The sequence below is a fragment of the Phaenicophaeus curvirostris genome, chromosome 21 (assembly GCF_032191515.1).
Source record: "Phaenicophaeus curvirostris isolate KB17595 chromosome 21, BPBGC_Pcur_1.0, whole genome shotgun sequence".
Taxonomy (NCBI): Eukaryota; Metazoa; Chordata; class Aves; order Cuculiformes; family Cuculidae; genus Phaenicophaeus; species Phaenicophaeus curvirostris.
Window position 1 is genome coordinate 4,109,294 of NC_091412.1, and position 13,868 is coordinate 4,123,161.

General features: G+C 45.5%; 1 protein-coding gene across 6 annotated transcripts in view; it reads left to right on the forward strand.

The window, feature by feature from the left end:
• AUTS2 (activator of transcription and developmental regulator AUTS2) overlaps nucleotides 1–13,868 on the forward strand; it is a 767,857-nt gene that overhangs the window by 656,424 nt on the left and 97,565 nt on the right. The window lies entirely within an intron of this gene.

The following is a 13,868-nucleotide window of genomic DNA, read 5'->3' on the forward strand; positions in this document are numbered from 1 at the left end:
AGGTTTAGGCTGAACATTAGGAAAAAGTTTTTCACAGAAAGGGTCATTGGGCACTGACAGAGGCTGCCCAGGGAGGTGGTTGAGTCACCTTCCCTGGAGGGGGTTTAAGGGATGGGTGGATGAGGTGCTGAGGGACATGGTTTAGTGTTTGATAGGAATGGTTGGACTCGATGATCTGGTGGGTCTTTTCCAACCTGGTGATTCTATGATTCTATGAAAATTACCACCCCACACCCCTGCACTCAACCACGTTCTCCAGAATACAAATCCTGATCCGAATTCACATGTTTTTCTAGCGGCCCAAATTTACTCTGGCTTTAGCAGGAGCTCCCAGCTTCAAATCCCATCAAAGCTTAATAATGCTCTGAATCAGGGGCCGAATTTTCCAGCACCATCTCAAAGGGTGCAATTGCAGGAGGACTGGTGCTATCCTGCACGGCTCACCTTGCCCCATGGGTCGCTGCGCAGCCCCAGCCCTTCCCAGCAGCCGCGGGCATGGACCCCTCATCCCACCGTGGAGAGGTTTGAGGCATCATCGGGGGTTGCAGAAGTGGTATGTGCTGGCTGGCTTGGCTGTGCATGCTGCAAAGCGCTGTCGAACACTCACACTGGTGTCCTTTGTGCTTTCCTCTGCTTTATTTCTTCTGTCTGATGGGGAGAGGAGGTGAAGAGTGATGTTCGACTTCTACCAGGTGATTTTTCAGCTGTGGATTTCGAGCTCTGTGGAGACTGATCACCATCTCCCTCCGAGGACGTGGGGAATGTCAGTGAGAGAGCCTGCGCTAAACCACGAGCTCCTCAGTGCTGAGCCTGCCTGGCTGGGCACCACGGGGACTTGTGATGGTCGTGGCTGCCTCTTCCCACGCCCCCTTCCATCACTCCACCACGCGGTGTAAATAACCTGATGGGAAGCAGGCAGACCACCTGCAAGCTGTGGCATGCTGAGCCCTTCTGCTAAGGGGGTAATAAGGCAGAGCCGACAAGAACTTTTAAAAGGCTGCCTGGCAGAAAAAGCCAATGGGGGAAAGGCAGAGAAAATGCCCTCCCGTAAATTCCACAATTCATACTGTCTTAAAAATTTTTGTTAAAAACTCCACCTCTTGATCTTCAAAACTCTAGCTAATGATGGAAAAGGAAAATTCAAAACCACAGTACTCAACGGAGTTTTATGTATTTTGTAATAACATAACGTTCCCATTACTTCCATCGTAATAATATTTTTTTAAACTGACTTTGGTTGCTGGAGTGGAGTTTTCTGTTTTAATGGGCTACAGCTGATGCGGGTTTGAGAGGCCGGAGTTTTGGAGCTGGGACAGAAGGAGTTAACTTCTTCACACCCCTGCTGAGTGCCTGGACCAGCAACAACTTTGCCTTGTCAAGTTGGTTGAATTTCTGCAAATGAACTTGCAAAGAATTATGCAGGGCTTGGCATTACAGTATTACACACTCGCCTGTTCTCAATCACTCACTGGAACTTATTTTGTAGTTAACCTCCATAAAGGACTGTACAACTGAGCAAAGGCCTGTCACACACACATTATTTAGAAGCCCTTATTATTATTTTATTGCCAGTCCTTGACAGCTGAGGAAAAGCCAAGCGCTTTAATCTTTCTTTCCCTTTAGTTTACAGTGTAAGAGCTGCATGTAAGATGGATTTGATTAATATGTAACAGAGATGCAATTCTCTGTAAAATGTGCTGTACTTTAGAACCCTGGAAAACAAACTGCATCACAATGGCTTAAATCTCAGTCCATTGTATTATATAGACATCATAAATAATAGAGAGCAGGCAGATATTGCTGCAGGCTTCATCTACATAACACATCTGAGCTCTCTATAATGTGTTCAACTTGTCACTTTTAGTACAGAAGAGAGGCAATAAAGCTAACAGCTGACTAAACCACATCAGCCTTGCTTCCACTTCCAGGGTGGTGAATGCTCATTAAGCAATCTTAGCTGTGACTTTTAAAATCCATAACTCTTACAAATGTGAAAAAGTTGCCACAAAAGATTAAGCGCAAAATACATGTCAAAGCATTAATTTTCTGCGTGTAGGTTCCAACCACCGCAAACCTCAAATATTTCTCTCTCTTTTGTTTTATATATGCTTTTGGTTAAAACAGATCTTCATAAAAAATATTTGTTTCCATCTGGGGCAGCAAATACTGCTGTGATTGTAGTGAGTGAAGGAAAAGTGTATTTCGTGCAGCTGGAACAGGCAGCTCTTCTGCAGCCCAGGAGGGTTTTCACTGGGTATAAATGCTGGCACATCCACTGAGATATTGGGGAGGGAAGCTGAGAAATCAGGGAAACGTTGGATTGGCCTGAGCCAGAAACTGGACACAAAGCACAGGCTGAGAAATGGGAAGCCAAGGACTTTATCTTATGACATAATTTAGGACTGAAGGCAGGATCAGGAAGGTCAGGTACAAGGGATGGATGACCATCTCAGTGCTACGGAGCTCATGCTGGTATTTCATGGGGAACCCATGGGGCAAGCTCTGTCACAGCACTCAAGGTGCAGGTGGTGTCTGTCCCCTATGACTTGCTCTGTGCCCCAGAGACTTTCTGCCTCTGCCTACCCTTCTGATACCAGCTGTCAGATTGGTCCCTGTGGCTCCTATGAATGCACACGTTAGTCTTTAAATACTCCAGAGGCTTGTGCTGGGTGGCTGGGACATGGGTGGCACTGTCCCAGCGCTCCCGTTCAGAGATCAGCCAGGCTCCTGGAGGCAAAATCCGTGTTCTCCAGCTACCTTCAGATCACCCTCAACTCCAGCCGGATGGAAAGGAAAGGCAAGCAGGAGTAGATATTTACAGTAAGGAGGAGATAAAGGTTTAGGAAAGCTATAGGTGAAGCAAAAACAAAAATAAATCACATAGTTTGTTGTCTCAAGGGCACAGGCTGAAGAGTCTCTGCCAGTGTCCAGTGGCCGAGGTGCTCTCGCAGAAGCCTGGGAGAAGGATTTTTCCAATGCTGCGGTGTAACCAGGAAAGCCTTTGGACAAGCTGGGTTGGTCCCAAGGGTTTTTTTGCAATCTGGTTGTGAGAAAACCCCACCTCGGACTCAGAGGGCAGTCCTGCCCTTAGCCCTGCCTTAGTTAGGGTTCCTCAGGCAGTTAATTTCCAGGAAAGCTTAGGCTCAAAGTGAGAATTAAGTAATATATAGGCTTTGCTTTGGGTTTTTGCACAAAGGAATTTCATATTGTGACCAAAAAATTTGCTTCTAATTATGGGGGAAACATTTCAAAGTCAAAAAATGCAACTTGGAAAGCCTAATTCCCTCTTGCACTAGGGTGCGTGCCAAGCTGTCCTGTTCATAGCCTTTGTTTTCGCAGTGCTGAGACAAAGCCCAGATTTAGAATGGGAAAGACCTGAAAGGAGCCTCCCTTTACCTCCCATCTCCCATCAGATATGGGAAATGTTTCTTTCAATAAAATTAGTGGCATTGCATACGATCTGGGACGGAGGTCTCTGTGGGAATGAACTGAAAAGGCTGTGAGAGGGGTTGTTGAAAGGCTGTGGGGTAGAAATAACATGAGAAGTTGCTTCCAGTGTAGCTGAGAAGCTGATCCAGCCTTTCAGCAACCACCTTTCCACTGCATAGCTGTAGCCTGTTGGTAAGTGTGTATAATACGGGGGATTGCGTGGACACCAGCATCCTTTCAAAAACAGGGTACAGAATTGAACAGGTAGCTTTTTGCCTAATTTCCCCCCCTCCACCCCGCTTTTCTGGAAAACAGGTGATTTCAATGTCTTATCTTTTACATCTTAAAGCAAAACGTTAATACCCGAGGCTGCTCATTCTTGAATTCTTCCAGTGTGCTGCAGTCCCCTCCTCCCCTCTAATGGCACCTGGGACTTTCAGAGGGTGTGATGCTGTCACACAAAAAGTCTTTAAGAATCTTTCACTCCAGGCTGATATCCCCACAGGATGCATTTTAACAGTTTCAGAAGCTTTTCTTTCCCATGGGGGTTATTAAATGTCTGTCTTGCGTATGGACCGGTATTCACAGTATTCATTTCAGATTTAAATCGGTTTTAAAGTTCTGTGTTAGGTGGTAAAGGAAACGCAATATTATTTAGAGGCCGCAGTCATGGGAGCAAAATTTGGAGTGATGTGACAGCTAGAAGCCATGGAAGAAACAGAGGCGAGGAGAGGGAAAGGACTGTCCCAGCAGTGTCATTCTGCAACCGAGGAAAATGATAAAAATGCCATCCTGTGGGTTGTTTACATTTGAGCAGAGTGCTGGAGAAGACAGCGTAAGGTCTGCACTGGCCAGGGAAGAAATAGGACTGTACAGTCTGGTAGGTCAAGTCTGTCTTTCATGCCTAAGACAAAAAAAAAAGATTCTCTTTTTTGGTAGATAGAAGCTATTTCTTTTACTGAGGCATAAATATAACCTTATTTTTCTTCTTTCTTTCCTCTCTACACATGCATATCGTGCTAGTGAGGGTGTTGAAGGAGGGTTGGCTTATTAGCTTGGAAGAAACTGGAATAGAAAAAAAAATTGGAGGAGGAGGTGAACAAAAAACTGGGAGATGCAGGACCGATGTGCTGCTCAGTAGATGAAGGTATTCATTCAAATTCTCCAGTTTCTGCAGGATATGTCTGTATTTCAGTGTCTCGCCATATGTTGGAATGACAGCAAAGTTTACCCTTAATATTTTTCCAGGCACTTCAATGTTAAAATGATAGATAGACTTCACACATGCTCTCAACACGCTGTGTTAGTGTGAACGCGGAGGATATAGAGGCTGAGCGAGTCTGTTAGTCCTTTTTTTTTCCTCGTTGCTCTGTACTTGTGTTCTTATCTTTGCCGTCCATTGTATCCCAGTGTCCATTAGTGAACGCTGATGCTATGAAATGAAGATGTTCAGCTTGGTTTGTGTATTTGGTTTTTGCTTTCCCACTGTTTGCCACAGGGATTAGATTTGAACTCGTCCCATGGTGATATGGAGAGCGGTGCCTTCAAAAACACAGACCGCTTCGCTTAACTCTCCTTTGGAGGCCATCCAGAAAGAGTAGGTTACAATGGATGCACCAAGGGAAGAAGAAAGCCTGTTAGCTTTTGCCGTCCGCAGGATAATTGATGTGTTAGGGTTGGTACAAGATTAGCCTGACTGTACCGCTTAAATAGCCTGTCTACAGATCGGTTGCGTCTGAAAGAACTTTGAAGGGGAAGCACGCCAAGAGATTTTTCTGACAGAGCTGGCTAGCAGCTCTGCAGGAAGATCAGAATCAGCCTTCCACATTGCATGCCTGATACCTGGCTTGCCCTCCTCTTTATTACTATTGATCTGAAAGAGAAAATGTTTTAGCAATTCTGGACAGCTAATCAGTATCATGTGATTCCCATCTACGCGCGCCGGCAAAGGACAGCGTGTGGGAGCATGTCTGTGCTCTGCCTGCTGGGGGATAAATAGAAGCCTTCAGTCTCCCAGGCTGTCAATCCAGCAGCTTTTGCTAAGTGCTACCTTCCAGCCTAACACACAGCACTACTGTTCGAAGTCAGAGCGAAACAAGCTCCTGAGCATCTGTTGTATGAGGGTGCTGTCTCTTGGCTTCTCAGAAGCTCCTGGCAGAGCCATTCCTGCACTGGGCAGTGCAACGGGCTGCCCGCAAATAAAGAAAGCAACTCACAAACAGCAGCGATGAGGAAAAAAAAAAATGGTGTGATAACATTTGTGAGTGAATAATGTCGCTGGGGCAAGTGGGATCCAACAGGAATCTTAGCTCAGCAGCAGCTACTGAACTCTTTACGGCACAGCCAGATGGTCTGGTGCAACAACAGCCTTTCAGAATTAATAACTGCTTCTCTGGAGGGAGAGGTTCATTCAGGAACGGTTTCGGCAGGAGTATTTCTTTTTTTTTTTTTTCCTAGTGCTTTCTGGCCGCTTTGCTCTGGGTGAGATGTCAGCCATACTCAAGGAGGGCTTAAAAAAAGGGAAAAAAATCTCAGTCTCCCTCTCTGCTTTCTTCTCTTCCCCTGCTCTCCCTCTGTGCTGCCTTCCCTCTGCCTTTGGCTTCAAACGTTGCAGCTTTTAATCTAGAAATTATGGTAACTTGTATGTGCATTTTGAGAGTATATCATTGCTGCAGTTAATTAACAGTTATTAGCGTTAGCGTACTGTGCTGTATTATATGTCACAAATCATCGAGTCTCCCTGTGCAGTTACAGCAATTAAGAACTCCATCACACCTTCTGTATAGTCATTTGGTTCTCTTCCAGGTCTTTTCAAAACTGGAAATTGCTAATCAAATCATTTCTGCTCTGTGCCTCGGTATCGTTTATTCCATTCCTAATGATGTGCGACTTTTTTTTCTTTGGCCGTTAACAGAGGCATCCGTGCGTCTAACCCATTTCACACCACCGTCATGCTTTAGAGAGGCGATAATGAACTTGCAGGAGGAAGTGTAGGCTGGGGTGGTTCTCCCCCCTCTTCTTCTTCTTCTTCTTCTTTTTTTTTTTTTTTTTTTAAACCAATGTCTTTCCTGCTGTTGGGTGATTGAATTTTGAAACTGTAAAATGCATTGACAGACTTACAAACCCAACTTGCCAGAGCTGTAGCTATCGCAGTTTAGCTTCAATTCAGAGCTCAGTGAGATTCCTGCCTGATCAATTTGTCATCCCTCTAAATGGAAACTAATTACTTCCCAGGGACGGATTGCAGGCAAATATCACCCTTTGCATCAGCAGCCTTCTGAAGTGAGGTGGAAGCAAAGTCCAAAGGGTTTTAACCAGCGGAGGAGAGCATAAACCACTTAATTTCTTGCCCCGTTCCCTTAGTCCTGTCAGGGAGAGTTTATTTTATTCATGCTCTCAGTAAAATTGCCTTCACATTTGCTTGGGTCATATGGCAAGGGCATGTTTCACTTCTCAGGTCAGCTGAATGTGGATATCATTATCCTGACAAGGATGTTTGGTGTCACCCGAATACTGTCCTGTCTCTTATCCAGAGACTGACAAGTCTCTGCATGCCAAGGCCCGAGATATCCTCCTGTGTGTTCCTGTGACTGTTACAGCTTTCCTTGGAGCATTCCAGTAGCATCCGTGCTATTGCTGAGTGCACTGTGCTGCACCACAGCATCAGATAGACTTGGGAAAACTAGACTCACAGTTGCAGGTATGAGTAGTTGTGTAGAGGTTGTATATTGGAAAGGAACCCGCCCGCAGTCTGGAGAGACACTGTAAGCAAAGGTGATCATGACCTTGCCTGAGAGTGGCAGCTCTGAGCCCCTGCAGTTCTGCTCACCACTCAGCAAGCCCACCTTTGCTTGCTAGTCATCCCAAGGAATCCAGATGTCTTTTTTTGATCCAGCTCATCCATTGACTTCTCTTTGTCTTGGTATGTTCTTCTGTAAAATGTATACAGTATAACTTGACACTCATCACAAGATGAGGTTGTGGCTGAGGCTCAGGGCAAAGGGAGGTGGAGGGTCCCACTTAAGTGCCTTCTTGTGACTGTTTTACCCCACAACCTATGATGCCCACATGCCATAGAATCATAGAATCACCAGGTTGGAAGAGACCCACCGGATCATTGAGTCCAACCATTCCTATCAAACACTAAACCGCGTCCCTCAGCGCCTTGTCCACCCGTCTCAAACCCCTCCAGGGAAGGTGACTCAACCCCCTCCCTGGGCAGCCTCTGCCAGTGCCCAATGACCCTTTCTGTGAAAACTTTTTTCATAATGTTCAGCCTAAACCTCCCCTGGTGGAGCTTGAGGCCATTCCCTCTTGTCCTGTCCCCTGTCACTTGGGAGAAGAGGCCAGCACCCTCCTCTCCACAACCTCCTTTCAGGTAGTTGTAGAGAGCAATGAGGTCTCCCCTCCGTAGCCCTGGATTGCTCCTTGCAACCTAAACACAGCTCAGCCAGTGACTCAGCGTGCTCTCAGAGCCGGTCCTCCTGCTGCTGTGCTTTTTCGGAACACAGATATGATAGAGCCCTGGCCTGTGGCAGAGCTCTCATATGCAGATCATTACTATGGATCATTCCAGTTATAAGATATTAACTTGCCACTCTGCAGAAAGCTGTTAGCTCATTTTGTGTGTCACTGAAATTAGGGTGGGATTTGAGTCAGACTTGTCCAACAGTTTCCTCGCCATATTAATTAATTAATATTAATTCTTCCATATGAGAGCTGTGAGAGGTCTGGAACTTGATTTCAGAAAGTGTTTTGTATCAAATAAACAGCTGGAAGTTGCAGGGAAGAAAAAGAAGCTTTGCTAAATGGCAAACTTCTAATGTGAGGAGGTTACAAGTGCCAGAACCCTCTGCTGCTTGGGGAGCTGGTTAGTGGGCGGTGAGTAAGCTTATTTTTTGTTATTTTCATTTCATAAATGTAATAATGTGAAAGGCCAGACGCTTGTCTAGTTTTCGCTTTTTTGTTGGTTTTTTTTTTTTTTTTATTAATGAACCAGGTGGCCAAGAAGGCCAATGGCATCTTGGCTTGGATCAGACACGGCGTGACCAGCAGGTCCAGGGAGGTTATTCTCCCTCTGTACTTAGCACTGGTGAGACCGCTCCTCGAATCCTGTGTTCAGTTCTGGGCCCCTCACCACAAGAAGGATGTTGAGGCTCTGGAACGAGTCCAAAGAAGAGCAACGAAGCTGGGGAAGGGGCTGGAGAACAGGCCTGATGAGGAACGGCTGAGAGAGCTGGGGGTGTTTAGCCTGGAGAAGAGGAGGCTGAGGGGAGACCTCATTGCTCTCTATAACTACTTGAAAGGAGGTTGTGGAGAGGAGGTTGCTGGCCTCTTCTCCCAAGTGACAGGGGACAGGACGAGAGGGAATGGCCTCAAGCTCCGCCAGGGGAGGTTTAGGCTGGACATTAGGAAAAAAATTTTCACAGAAAGGGTCTTTGGGCCCTGGAACAGGCTGCCCAGGAAGGTGGTTGAGTCACCTTCCCTGGAGGTGTTTAAGGCACGGGTGGACGAGGTGCTGAGGGGCATGGTTTAGTGTTTGATAGGAATGGTTGGACTTGATGATCTGGTTGGTCTCTTCCAACCTGCTGATTCTATGATTCTATGAACCTTTACAGGTGGGAAGGTAACTAGGTTTTTTGGCTCTCTGCCTCCTCTGTCCTGAAAAACTCACCTCTATTCCTAGTGTAAACTTTGGGGGCTCTGTGGATCTCAATCAGGTTCCTCAGAAAACAACACCAAGTTGATCTGCCGTACCTTCTGCAGCAACATGCTGTGACTAACGTAAGCACCTGGTCCCACTGGCTTCAGTAAGATGTTGCACGTTTGAATTGTTTATGGGCTTCTGAAAAATTTATGCTTCATCACAAGTTACCAGCACCTCTTGGCTTGACTGCTTTACCTGATTCTTGCTACTCTTCAGGTTATGCCTCGGATGCGTTTTCTTCCCCAAACTAGACAGTAGTCATGCCAGCAGGGGAGCCAGGAGATGATGGCTCCAAAGGACCCTGACCCGTGCACTCAGACATGCCCTGAGCTGGCAGCGCCTCCCTGAAGTCATGCATTTTCATGGTATCTCTCTTAATATGTCAGTTGAAAGGCTGGGAGAGGTTTCCCCCCTCCCTACATGTGTGCCATGCCTGCTGCCTGCTCCAGATGAGAAAGAGAGACCAGGTGCTGTTTTCCCAACATCTTCATTTGGGTCGAGCCGTTATGAAAAATGTACGTCTCCTCCTCAGAAGGACATAGCTAGCCTGGTGCAACCCATCCCAAGACCATTGTTGAAGGCCAAACTTGCAGTTGATAATAAACCAAATCCTCAGAAACATTTGGGTTAGCGTCTACGTCCAGGAGCTGTGGAGGGTACCTGCACGCTCTTCCTGCAGATGGACAACCCTTGCAAATCTGTGAAAATCAACAACAGAAACCTCTTATGGCTTTGTTTAAGACTAACGTAAGGTATAAATTGAAAACAAGACACTAACACAGCGCTGTCTTTATAGACACTTGTGTTTCAGTTGAAGTGATTTTCGTCTAGCTCGGGTCAAGTAGAAGCAGACTTCTGCTGAATCGAAGTCAGCTGCTCTGTAGAAAAATAAGTGTGTCCCCACTGCTTTTTCTGAACCTTTTAAATACAGCAGTTTAACAGTGAGTCAAGCAGTGCCATGCATTCAAGCTTGTTAAATGGGCTTAAATGGCTGTAAGATTCCCTCCACTGTGTCATCAGCTGGACAGGCATTAAAGGCCTGGCTTTGCTTTCTGTTTATAAGCCTGAACCGTCTATAGCATTTCAGTTGCTAAATTTGGATGTAGCTTCAAAGAGGACACTGTTAATGAGCTGAGCAGCTGGATGATGCATTTCTTGTAGCTCGGATATTTCTGCAGATGCACAGGTATTTGGAACACCCAGTCTAACCCGAATGAAATGCAGGCTCACTCTGCAACCCCAGACGGAGCACGGCTGGACTGCTGGAGTGGGTGTGTGGCTGTACCTTTGACGTGCCTGCCTTTTGGAGATGTGTGCAATAAGTTTTACTGCAACTGTAGGTGAGGTTGAGTTTTTTCCCCTATTTCATGAAGTCTTTTATAAACCCAGCCTTTTATGAAGCAATTTTATTCCCAAATCTCCTTGGGTTGAGCTTTGCCATGTGGTTTCATGTAGGCCTTGACTTCCCCAAAGACTGGAGAGGTTTCTGGTTTAGGTTTTATTTGCAGCCCAGTACAGAAGCTAATTGCAGAAAGATGAAGTATGACCAAGGTTTGGTGGCCATCTGATAAGAGCATTGCCATTACTGATCAGTTATGTGCAGTGTGGTTGTACAGCTATCATAGCTGGACTCGATGATCTGATGGGTCTTTTCCAACCTGGTGATTCTATGATTATTAAACATACAAAAAAGGACTGATCCATGTCCAAGAATACTCACGAAGTTAACCAAGAAAATGAGATGGCAGGAGGAAGGGGAGGATTAACTGTTTTCTCCATTTACACACAGGGGGATTGCATCTTAGGCAGATTTAATAACACAGCGCAGACCCACAGAAGACTGTTCCATAGCTGCATACTGGTGTTTTAACCTCAAAAGATCATTCTTCTTGTCTGTGTGCAATTCATTGAAGTAATGTCCAGTGTGGATATTGCTCATGGCTCGTGGGAGCATCTGCTCAGACGAAGGGGAGGGACTCTGTATGCTGTAGACAGCCTTTGCAGTGCTCCACGTCGAAGTTGTCCTCATCTGCAGGCTGAGTTTTGTAATTCAGCAGCCTTCCTTCAATGAAGGTCTTGTGAATTTTTTTTTCTTTTCCAAAAGATGAAGAAAACATCTGGTAATTTGAGAATCAGTCTTTGTGAAAGAGAGAGAGGGGGGCAGCTCTCCCACTCAGTGTGGTATCACTGTTATCTGTTTAGATACCATTAGCTTGTCCTTTGAAGGTAGTAGATGAGGTTGCCAACAACAATTATAAAACAATTTTTTTGGAAGTGTTGGGTTTCCTGGACCCTTCTTGGATCAGGAAATGCGATTAAAATCAGTTGCTGAAAAGCTACGGTGTTTATTTGAATACAGCTGTGCATAGCGGCTCAGGCCACCTCATTAAAGGAGGGTATTATAAGCAGCCTGGTATTGTGTTTCCAGTTTGATAAAATGTATTGTCTGATGACAGCAAGCTCAGTGCAGACTATGTACTCTGGCACATATTTTCTGCCTCAGTGGTTCCTCTCAGTAGGATAGCCAGCCTCTGCCTTTCTTTTTGACGTTTTTGCTAATAATTACTTGAAAAATCATCCACTTCTATTTAAAAATTGCTACATGAAGTACTAGTCCGTCTTTGCATCGTGACAGCAAGAGGCCGATGAAGTAAGGGGTGTTCAACCACATGAAGCTAACTTCATAAAGCATTGCCCAGGGTGCACTGCAGGATGACTTGAAATAATTAGCCTCTGGAGGTTGGAAACCTATGCTGTAAATCCCAGAGCTCGAGTTTTTTATCACCGTCCTTGACAGAAAGATTGTACCATCACAGCTTACTCCGTCTTTGACATAATAAACTTACAGTGATGCTTTTCAGAATCCAGTACTTACACCTCCATTTGCCTTTCCCCTCTCCAACCTTTCCTCCTGGGTTAGACGCTGCGCTGTAGGAAGTTTCCTTGGGGCCTTAATCCATCGCACAGACATGCAACAGCTTTCAGGTGTCTGGCATCCAGTGAGAATCAGGCGCTCTCTGAATCAGACAAATTTCCACTGATGCAATTGCTGCGACCTTATGGAGCAGCAAGATCTGTACGTAAACGAACTGCACTGAGAAGCTCATCCCCACTGGCACCGTTTATCGGTGAAGGACATAGTCTCTGGGAGTTGCGCTTTTGTACGTCCGCAGTGGTTTCATTAGCACGGACCTCTCGGTTGTGGGTGCTGTTTAATGCTGAAATTCAGAGCGGAATGTGTCTACACAGATACTTGGGTAAATTGTCATGTATATCAGAAGAGCCTTGTAAATGATAATGAACAGATGCCTTGTACGTACTACACAATAAGCCACTTGAAGTTGTCACCAGTTGTTTATAGATGTTATTAATATTTATAATTTACCACTCATTTCCATACGAAACCACATTAGGCTTGTCTACACTGCATCCAGTTACCTGCAGAAGCTGGGAAGCCGTGGCGGTGTGCCCAAGCTAACACATTCTGCTGAGAAAGTGCAGCCTTTGTTTGTATCCCAGCAGCCTGGAGCAGAGCTGTATGGACATAGCAGGGCATTTGCCGCTCACTCGTGTACCCATGCATAGCACAATGAGCTGTGCTGATAGTCAAGCCCCTGCTCCAGGGACTATTTTGAATGTTATGCAGAGTTTAATGTCAACTGCTCAACAAGGGGTAGTTGTTTGGAGGTGAAGGTGCTCTTCAAATATGGGAGAGGAGGTTCAAAGTTCTGGGGATTTTTCCTTTGCAGAAGACTTTAAGGGCACCGAGTCTGTCTTGTTAGGGAACTGGGAGTGAAATCAATCATTACAATTTGCCTGGCTTTGGAAATCTGAAGTTTCATCTCCTCTAATTTCCACAAAATTGAAATCTTGATGTTCTGCACACCTCGAAAGCAAGAGTTTAAGTCAAGAGGTGAGATTTATCTAAAGCTTTTAGCACTGACCCACCTCTTCTCTCAAGGAATTTTATGGCCACATGCCTGCTAGTCTCTAGAAGATGCAGGCCAATGCCAACCATTTTTAAAAAGCTATGTGAAACATTCCTTTCACTCCTCTGCTTGCAGCAAAGGAGGATCTCCAATGAAGAGGTGACCCCACAGCACCACGAATTGCTGAGCTGTGGTTCCATGTGTCCTGCCAGGGTATCTGTGGGGCACAAAGAGACCTTCTGGTGTAACCTCAAGCCTGAAATGGAGGTTCCCAGATCTGTTTCTTCAGATATTGAGGGTGGTGAAGTCACATCCTCACAGTTACTGCATTTTAATCCGATTCTGTGTGTTTTAATATACAACACGATCTGTTGAGGCTGGGTAAAATTATCAGTATTTATTCCTAGAAGCCTGGGGAGCTCTTTGTCAAAAGACAGAGCAACAGAAGTTCCACAGAATGCATAATACAGACCTTTGTATTAAAAGTGAAATATTTAGATAGAAATCATTACCGAGACCTTTTACAGTAACCTTGCAAGAGAAAGAGAGTTGGGAAAAGAAACACAAAGAGGGTAATAATATCTGATTAGCCCAGCAGCTGGAGAACTGCTGGGAAACTGTGAAGCCTATCAAGGCATCGTGACTTTCTCTGAGTGGCGTTCTGCAGCAGGAAGTGTCTTCCAGCTGAGGAACTGCTCCTGAATATTACCCTTAGGACTTGTCTTCTATTGGTAACTTCACAGTATCCTTTGCTGGTGTTGCGTGTTTCTGAGAATTCAGTGACTTGTCTACAAGGCTTAATT